The sequence below is a fragment of the Pinus tabuliformis genome, chromosome 1_2, assembly GCF_031772625.1.
Source record: "Pinus tabuliformis cultivar Carrire ecotype Pingquan chromosome 1_2, CPIR1, whole genome shotgun sequence".
NCBI lineage: Eukaryota > Viridiplantae > Streptophyta > Pinopsida > Pinales > Pinaceae > Pinus > Pinus tabuliformis.
The window spans coordinates 785,453,704-785,472,665 of NC_142298.1; the positions used below are offsets into that span (position 1 = coordinate 785,453,704).

An 18,962-nucleotide genomic window follows, 5' to 3' on the forward strand; every position below is an offset into this window, starting at 1 on the left:
GATCCAATGTCAAAGACATGGAAATTCTCCTTTAAATGAAAAGAAACTAACTTGACAGTTTAAATAGATAGTAACCTATATAATACAGGTAGTGATTGGAAATGTGGTTTAGGAAATCTATAATGAAAACAATGTGACAAGTATGTAGAGATATCAAGCGCAAAGATATGGGCTTGATAAGGATGGAATAGAATTTCCCTTTCATCTTTTGGGATGAATATATATGGTGCAGCTGGGAAATGGGAACTAGTTCAGAAAATCCATTATGTCAAATACGTAAAGATACAAGTAGCATAGGATGTCCCTTTTCTATTATGAGATTGTCTTGGATAAGGATATAATAAAATCTTCCTTTGGTTTGCTGAATATGGTAGATTGTCGGCACTAGGAACATTATAATAATTTGAAATTCTATCACACAATCGAAGATCAAAATTTGTGTCTCAATTATTCCTCCTTTTGTGGGGCAGATAAATTTATGGCTTCTTGCTACAACCAATTGAGTATTTTACACAATTTTCTTTACTAGATATTCATTTTTTCACATGCATGTCTCACAAAACCCTTGTAACGCTAAAATTTCGAAAACCTTAATTAATCTAAAAATTGGAACAAAAATTCATGTTGGTGATAACTAGCCATAGTTTAGATTGCTTGGCGTTGACATGTTGTGGCTTTGTGATATTCTTCCTCTTGCCATTCTATTTAAGCTTAAGGGCCACCTGCAGTCCATCCTTGACTGTGGACTCGATCGCCTCAATAGCCCTGGAAGCTTTAGTCTTGTACTTCTCCATGTCTCTGGTGCCCTCATCAGAGCAGGGGTCACTCTTCTTCATAATATTTTCCTTCTTCTTCAGGTAATCCTCCACAATCTTCTCGAGTTTCCTCTCCTGTGCCTTGGCCTTCCACTCATCTAGCTTCTTTTGAGCATTCACGTGGCAGAGCCTCTGTCCACTCATGTCGTGGAAAGCATCAAAGTTGTTAGTCTTCTTCTAACCGGCCTTCCTGGAGGTGCCCCTCATAATAGAGTCGAAACCCCCATTTCCCATCTCAACCGAAGGAGCTAGACTTATGGGCATAGGCCATCATAGGCAGCGACCAGAAGGGCGTCATCGGCAATCTGGTGGCTGCCCAAGACAAGTCTTTTAAACTGAAGAGGGATTTTAATCATATTGAAGATATTGTCCTTTATATATGAGACCATGAGGTGGGTTGCAGACACCTTCAGGAATTTTGTTTTGCCATCCAAACCCTTGACCAAGATTTGATACATGAGGATAGATCATCTCAAGTTCAAACCTGCAATGTCGATTCTAATTATCTTTTGTTGTTGTTGTGGAAACAAATACAATGGAGACGGCCCTTCTAAAATAAGATCTATGTTTCCACCAAAAAAGACTCCTCATATCAATCATGTTTAATGTTAACTGAATTAATTTTTCATTTAAAAAAATATTAAGCTAGCAATTGCCCCTAAAGGTGCAAAGATACACCAAAGGAATAGAACATGCCTATGATTTTACTACAAAAATGTTGCAGCAAATGAAAGATAACAACCTAAAGGGTGGAGGATGGAGGGGAGGAAATGTGTTCAGGCTTGCAACAATCTCACACTTGTGCCAATTGCTCGAACCATCGTTCCTCACTAAATCATTTTTTTCCAATCATATCACTATGTAAAAATATCATATACATATTATATCCAAGCTATAACATGCATGGTAATGAGGAGAAATATTAGTCTCTAGATACCTAATTAGTCTATAGGGTCTTGGATAGACGGTGATTGGGAAGGCTGTTAAGGCACTCCTAGATGTTAAGTTACAAACTCCTTATTCATGGCTAAATTTATGAGGCAGTTAAATTAACATTCTTTACTTTTTCTTCTAGCTGAGAAAATTTTACTATTTTGATCATAGGAAACGGTAAACTGAATAAATATAAGTGCAAATAAAATCACCTCTTCATAAAGTCACTCCACAACTCCTTTAGCATCTTTTCTAATGACTTTAGTTGCATCTGCCAATAGGTGGATGAGGCTAATTTTACTTTAGCTCAACTTTAAACTTTCTAAGCTAGATGAAACTGACTATAGAAAGGGATCATGTGACAAAAATGCAGATCTAGAGAATAATTCCAATGTCACAAAGTACAAGATAATGTGTATTTTAGTGTTTTGGAGCTTGACTGTAAAGATTTTCACATGATAAGCATTTCAAAATTGGAGAAATAAAGCTTAGAGAGAAAATGAAATTACATCAATCAAAACTTCATTTCAAAAGGCTTAATGTCCAGGCAATTTCACTTCTTCACATTAGTTAGGTAACTAAAGAAAACACTTGTTCTTAAGCTGTTTTTCCACAGCTATATGTCATTTGAAGACAACAATGAAATCTTTATTTCAACTATCTCTAGCAGCATAAAATAGAAAACATCTTCACATTACCTGCGGGCCAATTGTCCAAAATCATCTTCAGCCTCATCTTCCTCATAAGGGGCACTGGAAGATGGTGTTTGAGAGCTGGAAATCACAAGTTGTTGTGGTAAAGGAGACCCTGAGGCTGTAGCGTCATGTTTTGCAAGTACGCTTTGTAATTCATCATTTAATAAAAGACCTTGTCGAAGAAGCTCGCCATCTGGTCATAATCAATAATATATTGTCAATAAATCAAATTAAAATTTCCCAGAAACAAACTTAAAGAACTCAAAAAACTTCATACAGTGTCTCAAGACCCATATGTTTTTAAGCCTGCCTCTTAATAGCATTTCCATGTACTATAGTGATTTTAATAACTAAATGAAAAATATATAATACTCATTTCATGGACTTGAATGTAAAGAGCAAAAAACAAAAAAATAAGGAATTCGGAATAAGATTAGCTTTTGCAAGAAGTTGAGATTGATATCAAACAAATATTTCAATGGGTGTGCCATAAAAAATAGTACTCATGACGTGAACATGGACCTAAATCAACTTTATGATACAAAGGCCATTTTCATTCCAAATTATAACTCTATATGGAGTTGACATTAATAACAGAAGCAAATAATATTATTAAAAAGTAATAACTAATGGTAGAATATGCTCATATAGTCTGAAAAAGTTCAATTCAATGTTGATGGTGCACAAAGATTAAAAGTAAATAAACTCAAATCTTAACTGATAATGCATTGTGTGATATAAATTTTGAATCAAGCCAACATATAATCGCTCCACCTCAACCGAGACCCACCAGTGCTCAAAAATAGAGATGTACTAACACCAATGCAGGTGCATCTGAGTGGAGTCCAGAACAGGTTGGACACAATCTGTTAAGTATTAGCTGCGATTGAAAATACCCTTTCAATTTCTTCAAAGAATCGATCAAATCCCGTCTTCCAATCTCTTTGGTGGGCAGCTTAAGGTTGTGGAGGGAATAACAACCGAGACACGATGGTTGTTGCTTGGCACAAATGATCAAGTCATTAGCCTCTCAAAGGGCATGGTGCATTCTTTCAAACATTTTTGGACAGGCCTTGGGAGCATTCTTTGTTGCTCTTGTAACTAAATTGAATTTCAATATAGCGGAAAAAAATCCCCATATGGGTGAAGTCGATATCGAGATCACCAGGCACATGATCGAAGCCTAATCCACTAAAAAAAATGTATGACTTACTGTGTAAGGTGAGCTTCTAAACACTGGATTTCCTTAGAGTCTGGAATAGATATCATTACATTTGGAATGAACAATACAGTAGGCTACGATATCTTGGTTTTCTCAACTAAATTTCAGATAGACTGATATGCACTTAAAGAAATTAAATAAAACTAGGAATAATAATTTTCTTAGAGTGACTCATGAGAAACTTTAAGAGAGTGTTGAAATTTACACAGCTTTGGTTTACTTCACATTTCTCCTAACTGACAACATTAATAAAATGTTATGCAATGTTGTTAATGTTATGTAATATAGATATTATCGTAGAGGAACTTATTTCCATAGACAGAAGAAAGGTGCATTCTACAACTTGAGTGAGTGTGGTGATACATCAACTCTTTGAAATTGTGGAATAATTCATTTAATTTTGATGGTACACTGGGCACTATTGAATATGCACACAAACCTAGACACATCTAAACCCATATTCAATAAGCACCATGTGAAGCTTGATGTTACATTTCTTAAGTTCGTAAAAACCAATGGATCTTGAGCTGATACAAACAAACAAATAACTAATATATCAAATTCTATAACTCAGGTATGAAACCTAAAGGTGCATATCAGATCCAGGATTAGATGGCTCTAGGCTAGATTAGTTCCCTGTCCTATTTCAGAATCCAGATTCCTAAAGTGGAACTATAACTCCTTCACAAAGTTTTATTTTTATTCATTTTTATTTTGAGCTAACTGAGCTCAGGGCTCAAACACAACTCATGGTTACTAGGCATCCACATTCTCACCATAGCTTGAGAGGTCCACATCTGCAGTTTAATAAGAGATCTTAAAAAAGGCGTGAAAGTATAGATCTCAAATTAATCAGGAGAAACAGAGGTGCAGTCCTTAAAACTCCAATTCAATTTTTCGGGGTTTAAATTGAACATAGGAGCTATTTAAAAAATTGGCCGACAATTTCTGATAAAACGAGCTCCATGTTTTGAAAGCTTGGCATGTGAGGGAATTCAAATCCATTTTAAGGAATTAAAAACCCAAAATTTTGGAAGAAAGCCAATAGAATGAAATAAATATTGTTAAATCCACAAGGACATTCAACTTTCAACGATTGCAGGGTGAAATTTAAATCCATATTAAGGATTAAAAAGCCCAAAATTAATAAAAATATTGGATGAAAACAACTGCCATGCAATCTAGATTCTCTATTGTTAAATTCATAAATGCATTCACCATTCAGGGATTCAAGTGTGATATTCAAATCCATAGTAAAGATTAAAAACCCCAAAATGGATAAACATAATGGAAGAAAACAAATGGCATGCAAGAAATGTTGTTAAATTCACAAGCATATTCACCCTTCAACATGAGAAAGTACAATAAAATAGCAGAATAAGGGAGGAACAAAAGCATGTCGTTAAAAAAATCCTGATTTGGATCCTTTTCATTAGATGCATTGAAGAAAAATACAACACACATGTACAGAGATGAATCATCCCCATCGATGAACATTGAATATAATATAGATATATTTATATATGTGTTTAAGCAGCCATGGACCTTTAGCTGCAATGCTAATGATAAATTAGCTTTATGTTTTACAAGCAGAAAAGTTGCCTCTTCTTTTGGAGGAAGCACAAGGGAGTCTGTGGTTCAGAGAGAAGAGATCATTTGTTATGAGGCTCAACATATTCTAAGATCTCAGTTGGAGTATTAGTAAGATTCAATTCCGGCGATCATCTAAGCTCTGAACACAGGAGCAGGTGTAGGGTTCGAACTGTCCCACTAAACCGACGCTTGAAATAAACCTTCCTGTAAACATAGTACATATTATCCGTGGATTTTAGCTTGAACATACTCCATCTAGCCCCTTCCATGACTCTTACAGGAACAAAGCCTGCCACTAAAAACATGGAATCGATGAGTATCCCTCACAATTATCTCCCTCCCAACAATCTTGTAAATGAACTTGATGTTATTGTGGAAATCATCACAAACACGGACATACTTTTTTATTCGGATGGTTGCTCCAGGAGGTGAGGTAATAAGCCCAAAAGCAAGGACCAACTTCTCACTATGGTGTTGGAAGATGTGCTCCTTCTAATCCTCCTCAACATCTCGTAGCACACAGTTAGTATCACGTGAATATCATGCATCCTTCATTTGCTGAGTTAATGTTTCCAACATTGCATAGATCCTTTCTGACTCTTGGTGCAATGAGTCACCAATAGAAAATGCATGGACTGTGTTCCTTACCTCAATCTAGCTGACTCCAGTCTCATTTTTCACTTCCCTATCTTTCATCAATTTCCGCACCCTTGCCACATCATCCCACCTATCAGCTGCAGCATAAATGTTCAAGAGAAGAATATGAGTTCTAGCACATTGTGGTTCCAACTTAAGAAGGTTTTCAACTTCTCTTTTTCCTAGTTCCATGTCACCATGGACTCTGCAAGCACCAAGCAATTCCCCCCAGACAGAAGCATTGGGCTTAATGGGCGTCTTGTTAATCAATTCTTCAACTTCCTTGATTCTCCCAGCACAGACAAGAAGGTCCACCATGCAGGCATAGTGCTCAGACGTGGGAATTATGTCATGATTACAAAACATAGAATAGAAATAATGACGACCTTCAACCACTAAGCCAACATGGCTACAAGCAAACAATACATAAACAAAGGTAATATTATTTGGATTTACTCCCACCTGTTGCATTTGTTAAAAAAATTGAAGGGATCTACTTCCATGCCCCATACTGTGCATATCCTGCAACCATGGCAGTCGATGAGACCACATCCTTTGTTGGCATCAAATAATGTGTTCCCTGGGCATCCTTCAGGCACCCACTCTTCGAATACATTTTGATAAGAGAATTCCCTGCACATTTCTGTGATTCAAATCCAGTTTTCACAATGTGGGCATGGATCTGCATTCCCTGTTCCAAGGATGAAAGACTGGCACATGCACTAAAAATGTTGGAGAACACAAACTCATCAGGTTTGATGCCATGAAAGGGTAGCTGGCAATAAAGTTTCAGAGCCTCCTTGAAACCATTACTCTGCACATACCCAGAAATTATGGTGGTCCAAGTCACCATATTTGGTTCAGGTATCCTATCAAACACTTGACGTGCATACTCTAGCTTTGCACATTTTACATACATATCGACAAGGGAGATTCCTACAAAGACGTTAGAATCAAAATTAATTTTTAAAATATGGCAATGAATCCTCCTACCCTTTTCCAAAACTGACATAGTAGTGCATGCCTTTATAGCGCTAGAGAATGCAAATTGATTCAATTCCACACATTCCACTCGCATTTGCCTAAAAAACTCAATGGCAGCCTCAAAAAGCCTATTTTGTGAATATCCTGCCAACATGGCGTTCCATGAGATGATGACCACTCTCAGTGCATCTCTCATGACTTCTTATCTAGGTACGAATACCAAATACGAGAAAAAAATAAATGCTTAGCTTACATTCCCGTCCTCCACTGCTAGAAATGTCAGCACTCAGGAATGGTAAAAATAATTCTGCAATTTACAGAGCCAGACCCTCTGTTATGTCCAGTGATGCAGAGAGATCAGTGAGGCGCTTATCACTTTGGATGTGTAAAGAATCTTCTTTCTCTTTGACGAATTGTTCCTTTAGCACAACCTCCAATTTTCAAAGAGTGATGGAACATATGTCACTTAGTGGGGAAAACAACAGAGAGACGGATGTTAAAAGGAGATGAAAAAGTAGACACGAAACCCACATTTCCAATCTCAACCGAAGGAGCTTGACTTATGGGCATAGGCCATCATAGGCAACAACCAGAAGGGCATCATCAGCGATTCGGTGGCTGCCAAAGGCAAACCTTTGAAACTGGGGAGGGATTTTAATTAGATTAAAGAGAGTGTCCTTTAGATGTAATACTGTGAGCTAGTGTGCAGACACCTCCAGGCATTTTGTTCTACAATCCAAATCCTTGACCAAGATTTGATACATGAGGATAGATCATCTCAAGTTCAAACCCTACAACGAAAATTCAGATTATCATTTTTTGTTGTTGTGGAAACGAATACAATGGAGATGGACCTTCGAAAATATGATCTATGTTTCCACCAAAAAAAATCCTCATAGCAATCGTGTTTAATGTTAACCGAATTAAATTTTCTTTTAAATAAATATTAAACTAACATTAAAAATTTGTAAAAGTAAATATAAATTATTTAATTTTTATGAATTAATTAATGTTCGTCAAATATTAGACTTTTAACATTCAATTTGAATTACTAGGGGATATTTGACTTCTATGGGGATCTTTGTCACCATTGGTATGATTTACATGATAATAATTTGCCTCGGAAATGTATTATTTTGATTTGGGCGTGGTTTAAATTCAATACCTTTAACTTTGATATCATTAGTTCGAATCACCATTTTTCGTTACTCCAAAACCTATAGTTGTCAGTAAACGAATGTAACACTAGAGTTAATGGATTCCTGAGAGGCGGTTAAGCACGTGTCGTGAAACACATGGGGAGTGTTGGACTATCCAATTCCCAAAAGAAGTGATAGAAGTTGTGTCCAAAGCTCAACCTAAAGAAATGAAAGAAAGATGCTAAGAAGGAAAATATCATGGCCATAGATTCTAGCAACTAAGTGGAAAGCAGCTTGGACATGGATGAGAAGATTGTTTGTACATCAATATAGAAGGGGGTGAATCTAAGTAGAATCAAACATGTTGAAGGTGTTGTATCTTGCCAACATACAGGGGGGCTCCCCGATATAAGGTCCCAATTAGACCTCACACCGTTTGGTGTAGGAGCCCCATCCGGAAATATGGCTTGGTTGCCATTTACTTCAAAAAATTCCTTGGTTGCAATAGGTAGCACAATAGAGAGGAACACACATGTACTTTTGAATAAGAAAGTAAGTATTCCTTGTGAAATGTTCAATTGTCATATGTATCAAGGTTATTTCACCGGAAGGGAACAAAAGTAAGCCTTTACGAGAGAAGTAATAGTACTAATCTTATAAAGACACACGAGAAAATGTATGAAAAAACCGTTAATCATCAAGTGAAATAGTTCACATAGATGCAATGATCACTAAATAAAGTAAAACACACATTCAATAAGATGAGCACCAAATCCACCGAAATAGTTCAATTTCTTTAGTACATATGAATACAAACATACACCTCAAATATCAAAAGAATAGTCATAAAACATTCACGATATACAAATGGAAATGTGTTGGCTCAATCAGCTTCAGTTATTAAGCAAAAGTTCCAAGATAAATTGATACAATGAACAACGTTAGCTCCAATAGTGGAGCATTGGGCCACTACTCGCTCTCCAAAAGAACTATCTTTCTCTCTAATGTCTTGTTGGAGAAGCCAAGGTTAAAAGTCCTCTCTTTGAGTAATGCGGATTCTTTTATAATAAGAGGAATGACCTTTCATATCGCCATGGATCTTGAACTTCCTCATGAATCTTAGACTTCTAATGTGACCTTTGGACTTCTACATGACTTTTGGACTTCTCCATGTGACTCTTTTGTCCATATGTGACTCTTGGACTTCCACATGTTTACATTTACAATATTTCCAGACTACATCATTATTTCCACATTATCATGTGGTGACAACATGACAAGTCACTAATATTGATGACTTGGACTCATGGTAACTTGTACATAGAGTTCTTCGATAATCTATGACACTACCAATATGTCTTCAATACTTGTAACATATCTTTCATTGTAGTTTCCATCTACCCTCCAAAGGGTCTTGAGATATCTTGGAGTCTTCACGAATCACTTTGGTCATCGGAATCCACTGTTCTTTCAATTATCGCAACATGGTATCTTTGGTCCTTATGTCCTCAAAAAAAACTTCCTTGCGCAAACACTCTTGTTGAGTCTCCTCACAGATCCTTTCCATGCTTCATTGAAAGCGTGTAGATATAGATAAATCATGGAAAGAAAACATTTAGCTAAAAATATCCTATTTTTCATGTTTGATGTAAATTTTTTATTTGTTGATCAACAGTGAGCCAAATGAAGAGGGAGAGAATTTTAGGGTGTAGGGAGCACTGGAAAGAGACAAGGAGGGGCTTCACTAATGATGGCGGGGGTGCAGGCGTTAGGGACAATCTCCCTAATCTGCCAGCAAGTTCTTCAATGTCTTGATCAACTTCCCTTTCCTCAGGCGTATCAGTCATTAAACTGATATTTCATTTCTTCCTCTAAAAACCCACTTTTATGTTTTATTAACAAACAGTGGCTTTATTCGGGAATTCTTAAAAGAATTACCCAAGTGCTATTGGCTTAAAACAGTGGTTGTAATTGTATCGGAAGTAATTCTAAAAGAATTACGCCAACACACTATCGGAGGCCTTATAAGAAGGGTTATACCCCAACACTATCGGTGGCGGCTTTGCAAATGGAGGACTTACACATATAATATATCCCGCCTTATATTCTCCCTTTCCTCTTTGGCCTGATGCGATACCGCATCGGCGATGGTTAGCGGCAGGGCTTTATAATGGACATAGGCTCCGATATTATGGACTCGACGGCTATATATATCCTCCCTCTATGCTGATTTCGGGTCCGGTATATATATCGGCAATTGCCCAAATAGTGATCCTCGTTCCTCCGAACTAACGGACCCAATGACCCCTTTCCGAGCCGCCCTATAAAGATTTCGGGTCCGGATCTTTTCGGCGGTCTCGTTAGTCACTCCCCCGAAGTGTTACAAGTCCTCCGCGGACCCGATCCACTTATATACACTACCTTTATAATTTCGGCGGGTCCGCTTTTCGGCGGTCGCCACAATTAACAATTCTCCCACCTCCGAAATGATGGACCGGACGATAAATATATCGTAATTTATATGACTTCGGCTCCGGATATGGAAAGCTCAGTCGGAGGTTTTGCGGACCCGACGCGTTATAGAAAATGCTGAATAATATTTCGGCTCCGAATATCGGAGCTTGCAAACTTAACTGTGCCAAGGGTTCCTTTCGGACCCGAAAGGTTTATATGTTGCCTTTATAATAGATCGGCTCCGAGATTTCGGAGCACACAATTATAATATCCAAAGGCCCTTTCCGACGCCAATATGGGTTCGGACCCGATAAGGGTAAGAACCAATCATTATAAGATCTCACGTCCGCCCCTGTTCCGCTTAAAGGGAAAATATCATAACTTCTCTGTATAAACAGAGTTATACACAGAACTTTAATAAAATGACTTTGAGAGCCTACGGAAGCAGCAGTGTAAAGGAGATAATCACCAAGGCTTTAGTCAAGCACTATGCGGGAAAACAAGTCAATTTCACCAACTTCTTATGTACAGTAAATAACCATCAGAGACGCATACACATTAATGGAACCATTAACAATCATAGAGCAGGCACTTCATACGTCCGAATATCATTAGAACTATGCATATATTAATCTGAATGCATTAATTTACATTGAAAGACTTCAGTTTCTCATACCTCACATATACACAGGCACGTAGGCCAAACATTCAATGCCTCCCTCTCTTACAGGCCGATTATCAATTCTAATGCCTCTCCCCTCTGTCTACTCTATCTCTCTCTCTCTCTCTCTCTCTGATGAGAGCTTCGCTACCTCTTTATTTATAATAATGGATAGCCTTCTCGGTCCTTATCCGATACAAAGAAAAGCATGCTTTACAGAATGATTTAAAGCTTGAAAAGCTTTACTACAGCTTATCCCTCTGGGCATAAATAGCATGTTTTATTCCCTACTTTATCCTATTTTTAACTAAAAAAAACATGTAAATTGCAGGCTAAAGGACCCCACTCCCTTGCCTGTAGATTTTTTTGGATTTTTTTGGAATAATTTGGAGGATTTTTCCCCTCTGAGTCATATGCTCCCGCATCAGACTCCCAAGGTAGAAAAATTTCATGATCTCCTGATCATGTGTTCAGATCTATGTTTGCCTGGATCCCATATCTTGTGCTGCAATTTTTCACTTGTCGCTGCTTCTGTTTGTTGTTCTTCTCCAGGTCTCCACACTTTATGCTGCATCTCCGCACTAACTAGGCTTTCATAATCTTCTGCTATCTTTCTTTTGCTGCTTCTCCTTTGTTTTACTGTTGTTGGCCTCTTCTGGGATACTGCCATCATCAGTTTTCTGATGCTTTCAATCTCTTGGTCCAATAAATCTCCCCGCTGTTGATTTCTTGCTTCTATGCTGGTCTCTGTTCTGACTGCCACCCGATCATCCACACCCTCTTGTCTTCTGGAACAGAGAACTTCTTTTCCCTTCATTTGACTGCTCAACTCAGTCAAATGTTCCTCAGCACCGGCGACAATACCTGCATTCACAGAACAATTTTTAGAATAAAAACCATAAGGCTTCAGTGCCTCTTCTGCTGCTGTCAATGTTGTCTCAACTATCACCATAACTGCTCTAGCTGTCACTATGGATGTTGCTGCCATTGATGTTGCTATCACTGCTGCCATAGATGTTGTTGCCGCTGCTGCCATAGATGTTGCTGCCGCTGCTGCCATAGATGTTGCTGCCGCTGCTGCCATAGATGTTGCTTCCTCCCAAACTTCCTGCCCCTCTGCAACATTCTTTGGCTCACCATCTTCGTCTTCCCCTTCGACAATCTTCAGTAATTGTCCACCATCATCTTGATTGATTTTCTCAATCAAATCAAGTTCTTCAAACATTGTAGCCTCGTCTTTTAACATTGTAGCAGCTCCAAAATTCTGCATACTAGTCTTCTCTTGGCTATTTAGGTAAGCCAACTCTTTATTGTCACCCATAGAAACAAGTTTCTGCATATGAGACATGACTGTCTTATCTTCTTTTTGCAACAGTTCTTCTTCTCTCGAGACAATTCCAAGTGATGGACTGTCTTCTACATCACCTGCACTCACAAAACACTTGTTAAAATTAAAAACACAAGGCTGCTGTGCCTTATCTTCTTTTGGCGATAATTCAATTTGCTGCTCTGTTTTCTCCTTCTCCTCTGTCAGCATATCAGCATGCTGATTCGAATTCTTAGCAAAATTCATGAGACTGTCCATTAGTCTTTCTTCTACACCATCTGTTATAATGATGCCTTCCTGCTCTTGTCCACTGTACTGAACTCTTTCATTTGCAATCTCCCTGTCATACCTTGGATTCTCCAACAAGTATTCCAACAATGCAATTTCTCTATGGCATTGTTGCAGCATTTCATCATGACTTATAGTCCCTGCATTCACACACAAACTGTCAGTTTGAAAATCACAGAGTTCAACAGTCTCAACTGTTGCTTCACTTATCTGTGCTACAAACTGATCTACTTCTCCTACACCCATAGGAACTTCCTCTTGTGCTATAGCAGCTTCACAAGATTGCACATCCTCCTCAGCCCCTGTAACCACATCAAAAGTATCAGCTACATTATCCAGCTGGTCTGGATTTATCCAATAACTCAAGAAATCATCAATGATCTCCTCTTCACGACTCAACGGTATACTTATCATCTGCTCAAGGTATTCCTTTTTTCCAAGTAACAGGGTTTTTGAATTAGTCTTCTGTTTCAGCTCATCTTCTTCTTGCAGAGGCAACAATGTATGATTGATACCATCCTTTCCAAACTTGTAGGTGTTTCTTTTCCCATCATGCATGGCTCCTTTGTCATATTGCCAAGGTCTTCCAAGCAATATGTGACACACATCCATAGGCATCACATCACAAACAATTTTATCTTTGTACTTGCCCACTTGAAATTCCACTTCACACTGTTCACTTACCAATAGTTGATGTCCCTTTTGTAACCATGACACCTTATAAGGTGTTGGATGCTTCATTGTCTTCAGCTTCAATTTCTCCACTACTTCTGTAGAGACCAAATTATCAGTGCTGCCACTATCAATGATCATCTGGCAACATTTCCCTTGGACTTTGCACACTGTCCTGAATAAAGTTTTCCTTTGTGGCGGTTCAGTCATCTCCTTTGCTGGCTTAAGTAAGACTTTATTAACCACCAGAGATTCTCCTCTTTCTGGTAAATTTTCTTCTTCTGTTACCGCTGCCACTGGCATCTCTCCCTCAGCTGGAGCAACAATTGCATTCCTCTGCTTTATGTCTGCATTCTCTAGACACTCAAAAGCCCTATGTCCCAGCTTGTTACATCTGTAACATCTTATTTCTCTGCCTCCTCTTCCTCTGCCTCCTCTTCCTCTGGAAAAACTCCCTCTGCCTCTTGCATCACCTCCTGTGGGTGCATGTTGGGTTGAGCTACTGCTAGCTCCTTCTTTAGGTGTTGTAGATCCTCCTCTACCACCTTGACTTCCTTTACCTCTAAAAGTCTCTCTCCCTCTGGCAGACTGCTTCCTTATGAGTTTTTCCTCAGCTTTCAGCGCTATCTGATAAGCTTCCTCTACTGTTTTAGGAGACAGCAGACTTATCTCATCCTGAATGTCCATCCTAAGGCCATTCAGATATCTAGCCACCTTCTCATCTCTGTCTTGGGCTTCTCCAGCTCTTATGCTCACTTTATAAAACTCTTATGTATACTCTTTTACTGTTAAAGCTCTCTGTCTAAGATTTTGCATTTGTCTAAACAACATTTGCTGATAATTACTTGGCAAGAACTTACCTCTTAACTTTGCTACCATTCGGCTCCAATTCTTGATTGGCTGCTTACCAAGTCTCTTCCTTTCTGCCTGTACACCATCCCACCAGAGTGCTGCGTGGCCTTTTAACTTGGTGACAACAAACTTTACTTTCTTCTCATCTTTTGTTTCTTCGTAATCGAAGAATTTCTCCATGCTGTTAATCCAGTCAATCAATTCTTCTGGATTCAGTCCTCCTTGATATACCGGTACTAATTGATTCCATGGCCTGGCTGTGGATTTCAACACTGACTGAAAGAACCTCATCTCAGGAGTAACCTGTACAGCTTCCTCCTCTTCTGTAGCTTCAATTTCGGGCTCACTGACATCTCCATCATCTATAATTCTATCTGAAGTTAATGCATCCACTCTAGCTCGCAGCTCTTCTACGGTTGCCATTAGTTCAGCATTTGCAGCAGGTCGTCCTCTTCCACCACGTCCTCGTCCTCTTCCAACTCGGAAAGCCATCCTCCTTCCACTCCTGAGATTCAATTCAATGTCAGTTGATGGCTCTGATACCACTAATGATGGCGGGGGTGCAGGCGTTAGGGACAATCTCCCTAATCTGCCAGCAAGTTCTTCAATGTCTTGATCAACTTCCCTTTCCTCAGGCGTATCAGTCATTAAACTGATATTTCATTTCTTCCTCTAAAAACCCACTTTTATGCTTTATTAACAAACAGTGGCTTTATTCAGGAATTCTTAAAAGAATTACCCAAGTGCTATTGGCTTAAAACAGTGGCTGTAATTGTATCGGCAGTAATTCTAAAAGAATTACGCCAACACACTATCGGAGGCCTTATAAGAAGGGTTATACCCCAACACTATCGGCGGCGGCTTTGCAAATGGAGGACTTACACATATAATATATCCCGCCTTATATTCTCCCTTTCCTCTTTGGCCTGATGCGATACCGCATCGGCGATGGTTAGCGGCGGGGCTTTATAATGGACATAGGCTCCGATATTATGGACCCGACGGCTATATATATCCTCCCTCTATGCTGATTTCGGGTCCGATATATATATCGGCAATTGCCCAAATAGTGATCCTCGTTCCTCCGAACTAACGGACCTGATGACCCCTTTCCGAGCCGCCCTATAAAGATTTCGGGTCCGGATCTTTTCGGCGGTCTCGTTAGTCACTCCCCCGAAGTGTTACAAGTCCTCCGCGGACCCGATCCACTTATATACACTGCCTTTATAATTTCGGCGGGTCCGCTTTTCGGCGGTCGCCACAATTAACAATTCTCCCACCTCCGAAATGACGGACCCGACGATAAATATATCGTAATTTATATGACTTCGGCTCCGGATATGGAAAGCTCAGTCGGAGGTTTTGCGGACCCGACGCCTTATAGAAAGTGCTGAATAATATTTCGGCTCCGAATATCGGAGCTTGCAAACTTAACTGTGCCGAGGGTTCCTTTCGGACCCGAAAGGGTTTATATGCTGCCTTTATAATAGATCGGCTCCGGGATTTCGGAGCACACAATTATAATATCCAAAGGCCCTTTCCGACGCCGATATGGGTTCGGACCCGATAAGGGTAAGAACCAATCACTATAAGATCTCACGTCCGCCCCTGTTCCGCTTAAAGGGAAAATATCATAACTTCTCTGTATAAACAGAGTTATACACAGAACTTTAATAAAATGACTTTGAGAGCCTACGGAAGCAGCAGTGTAAAGGAGATAATCACCAAGGCTTTAGTCAAGCACTATGCGGGAAAACAAGTCAATTTCACCAACTTCTTATGTACAGTAAATAACCATCAGAGACGCATACACATTAACGGAACCATTAACAATCATAGAGCAGGCACTTCATACGTCCGAATATCATTAGAACTATGCATATATTAATCTGAATGCATTAATTTACATTGAAAGACTTCGGTTTCTCATACCTCACATATACACAGGCACGCAGGCCAAACATTCAATGCCTCCCTCTCTTACAGGCCGATTATCAATTCTAATGCCTCTCCCCTCTGTCTACTCTATCTCTCTCTCTCTCTCTCTCTCTCTGATGAGAGCTTCGCTGCCTGTTTATTTATAATAATGGATAGCCTTCTCGGTCCTTATCCGATACAAAGAAAAGCATGCTTTACAGAATGATTTAAAGCTTGAAAAGCTTTACTACAGCTTATCCCTATAGGCATAAATAGCATGTTTTATTCCCTACTTTATCCTATTTTTAACTAAAAAAACATGTAAATTGCAGGCTAAAGGACCCCACTCCCTTGCCTGTAGATTTTTTTGGAATAATTTGGAGGATTTTTCCCCTCTGAGTCATATGCTCCCGCATCAACTAATCATTGTGAATGCATTGTGTTCTCATCTGGAGGAGGAAGAGCCTTGTTGGAGGGCATGGGTCTTAACAACAGGCAACAAGGGGCATGATTGTTTGTTGAGGATTTGTTTTTCACTTCGAAGCATAAGCATTGTGGTTGTCACAATCTTCAATTATTTTTCCACAAGGTTCTTTGAGCCATACATACATTCACACATAAGGTATTATTTATGTACACTAACGAAAACAAAAGAAACCAAAGAAGACGAGATAAAATAAACAACACAAAAACAAAGAAAAAATTTGTACACAAGGAAAGTAGCCCAAGGTTTCTATTGGAAGTAGTGCTTTAGATGTTGGCCATTGACAGGAAGAGATTCAATCCTCCCATCTAGAGATTTCAACTTGTAAGAGTGGTGGCCAAATTCTTCTATGATGGTGTATGGTCCAATCCACAAGGGTTGAAACTTGGTGTGCTTTCCTTTCTCTTTGTGGGCTTTGTCCCATTTCAATACTAGCTCACCCACACTAAAAAATTTATTCCCTACGGAATTCTTATCGAAACAATGCTTGATTCGGTTTTGATGGATGGAAAATTTCTCTTTCACTTTTAGCCTTTCTTCATCAATCTTAAGAAGAGTGTTTATCTGATCTGAAATGGATCATAAATAAAACTGAAGTAGAATTGAATGTTTGCCAACAGTGAGCTGATTGTTAACTCGATCGCTTAATGTGGAAGACTGAAGGAAATAAATTGATTGACGACTTAATCAAGAACTTAAGAAGCATCATTAAACATTAAATTGCATCAAAGAACAGAGATAGAAGACATAAAACATTGATTACAGAGTTCGTCCCTGATGGACTACATCTCCGGATTCGCTTTCAATATGGGCATCCATTTTATTAAGGATTGATCCAAGGAAGTATTTACAGAGAAAAACACCAGACTAAATGTGCTTGCAGGAACCTCTAGCCTCTGTCAACAGAAATATATCTCTCCTAGCTTTCTAATGTCTATCTCTATTCCCAATTCCGCCTCCAGACAGCTAAGAAACACTAAAAACAAAATTGCCTCTCTCTCGTAGAATCTGAGTACAAAGTCTACAAGAAACCTTCCATTACATCCAATGCCTCATCATAAGCAAAAAGGTTACATTTATAATGTTTTCAAGTTGAACTCTGTGGTCTATTCATGGCATATTGTTTCAATCATAAATTGATTAGGTCTCAGCCTTGTGACATAGTGACACCTTAGGGATAAGGTGCATGGTGGTTGTATTACAACTATGCATAAACCATTACAAACCCAAAATAGACCATATTATAAAAATTACCCCTGTCAGTCAACTGACAGCGTGGAGAACTGAACTGCCAGGATGTGACCAGTGAGAGGTCAACTTAGTGGCTGACACTTGGTGGTTTGTTGCCGGCGGTTCTGGTGATGGTTGGCGGTCTCTATGCATCCATGTGACAACTTCCACTGGCAACTTATCCCGGTGGTTCCGGTCTTCAAACTGCAGCAGTGATCGTTAACTGCATGTTCACATGAGCCTTCGTCCGACGGTCTTCTCCGCTATGGTTAGCACCCAAACTGTGCAGTGAATGCTATAGCCCATTCACATTTCCAACTACGTGACGGTTCCGTTGCAGTTCCCACGCGGTTAACTGTGTTTAACATTTGTTTGTTTTATTATAAAGTCCAAGAGTGGGTTTTTGCAATGGGTTATTTCATTTACATATGCCCTAGGTCTTAGGTTAGGATTTAGGTCTTTAGCATAGGTTTAGATCTTAGCATATACTTTTTCCACCTTAGCTTAGGTTTTTGTATTACTTAGTGCTAGGTCTTTACCACCATAGTTTAACCATTACAAACAACTTTGTCTCATCATGACATAAAATTTTGACCACATTTCCACCATGAAGACTTTCATCAAACAAACTGACGGAACTGAAGAGCTGAAGATGAACTGGACTTCCCTGTCGAACTGGAATAATGTAAGATCCTCCTAGATCAATCCTCTCCACTTGAAAGATTTTGGACCACAAAAGTTTGATTTAAGCAAATATCAAGTGAGGGTATAACTCCCTCACTCTTCCAATCTCCATCCACCTCGCCTTGCTCGAATTCATGCCCTTGAGTCCCACTCGAAGATATTCAACATATCCACGCCTTGAAGATCAAACCTTCTTGTCCAAGATGGTATCTTCCTGCAACTCATTCATATATTCAGGTGCCAAATCATCAACAGTAGGAATCTGTGTATCTTCCTCTGGATCCATGATCATCAGAGGTTCATACAACTTCAGATTTTCCACATTTACAACTGAATAAATATGCATGTAAGGGGGTAAAGCTAACTGAGATGCATT

General features: G+C 39.0%; 2 pseudogenes; both read right to left on the reverse strand.

Moving 5' to 3' along the window:
• Nucleotides 1–599: 599 nt before the first annotated feature.
• On the reverse strand, nucleotides 600–1,273 carry LOC149208219 (uncharacterized; annotated as a pseudogene).
• Nucleotides 1,274–2,442: 1,169 nt separating this feature from the next.
• Nucleotides 2,443–18,962, reverse strand: part of LOC149208220 (putative pentatricopeptide repeat-containing protein At5g52630) — a 50,829-nt pseudogene continuing 34,309 nt past the window's right edge.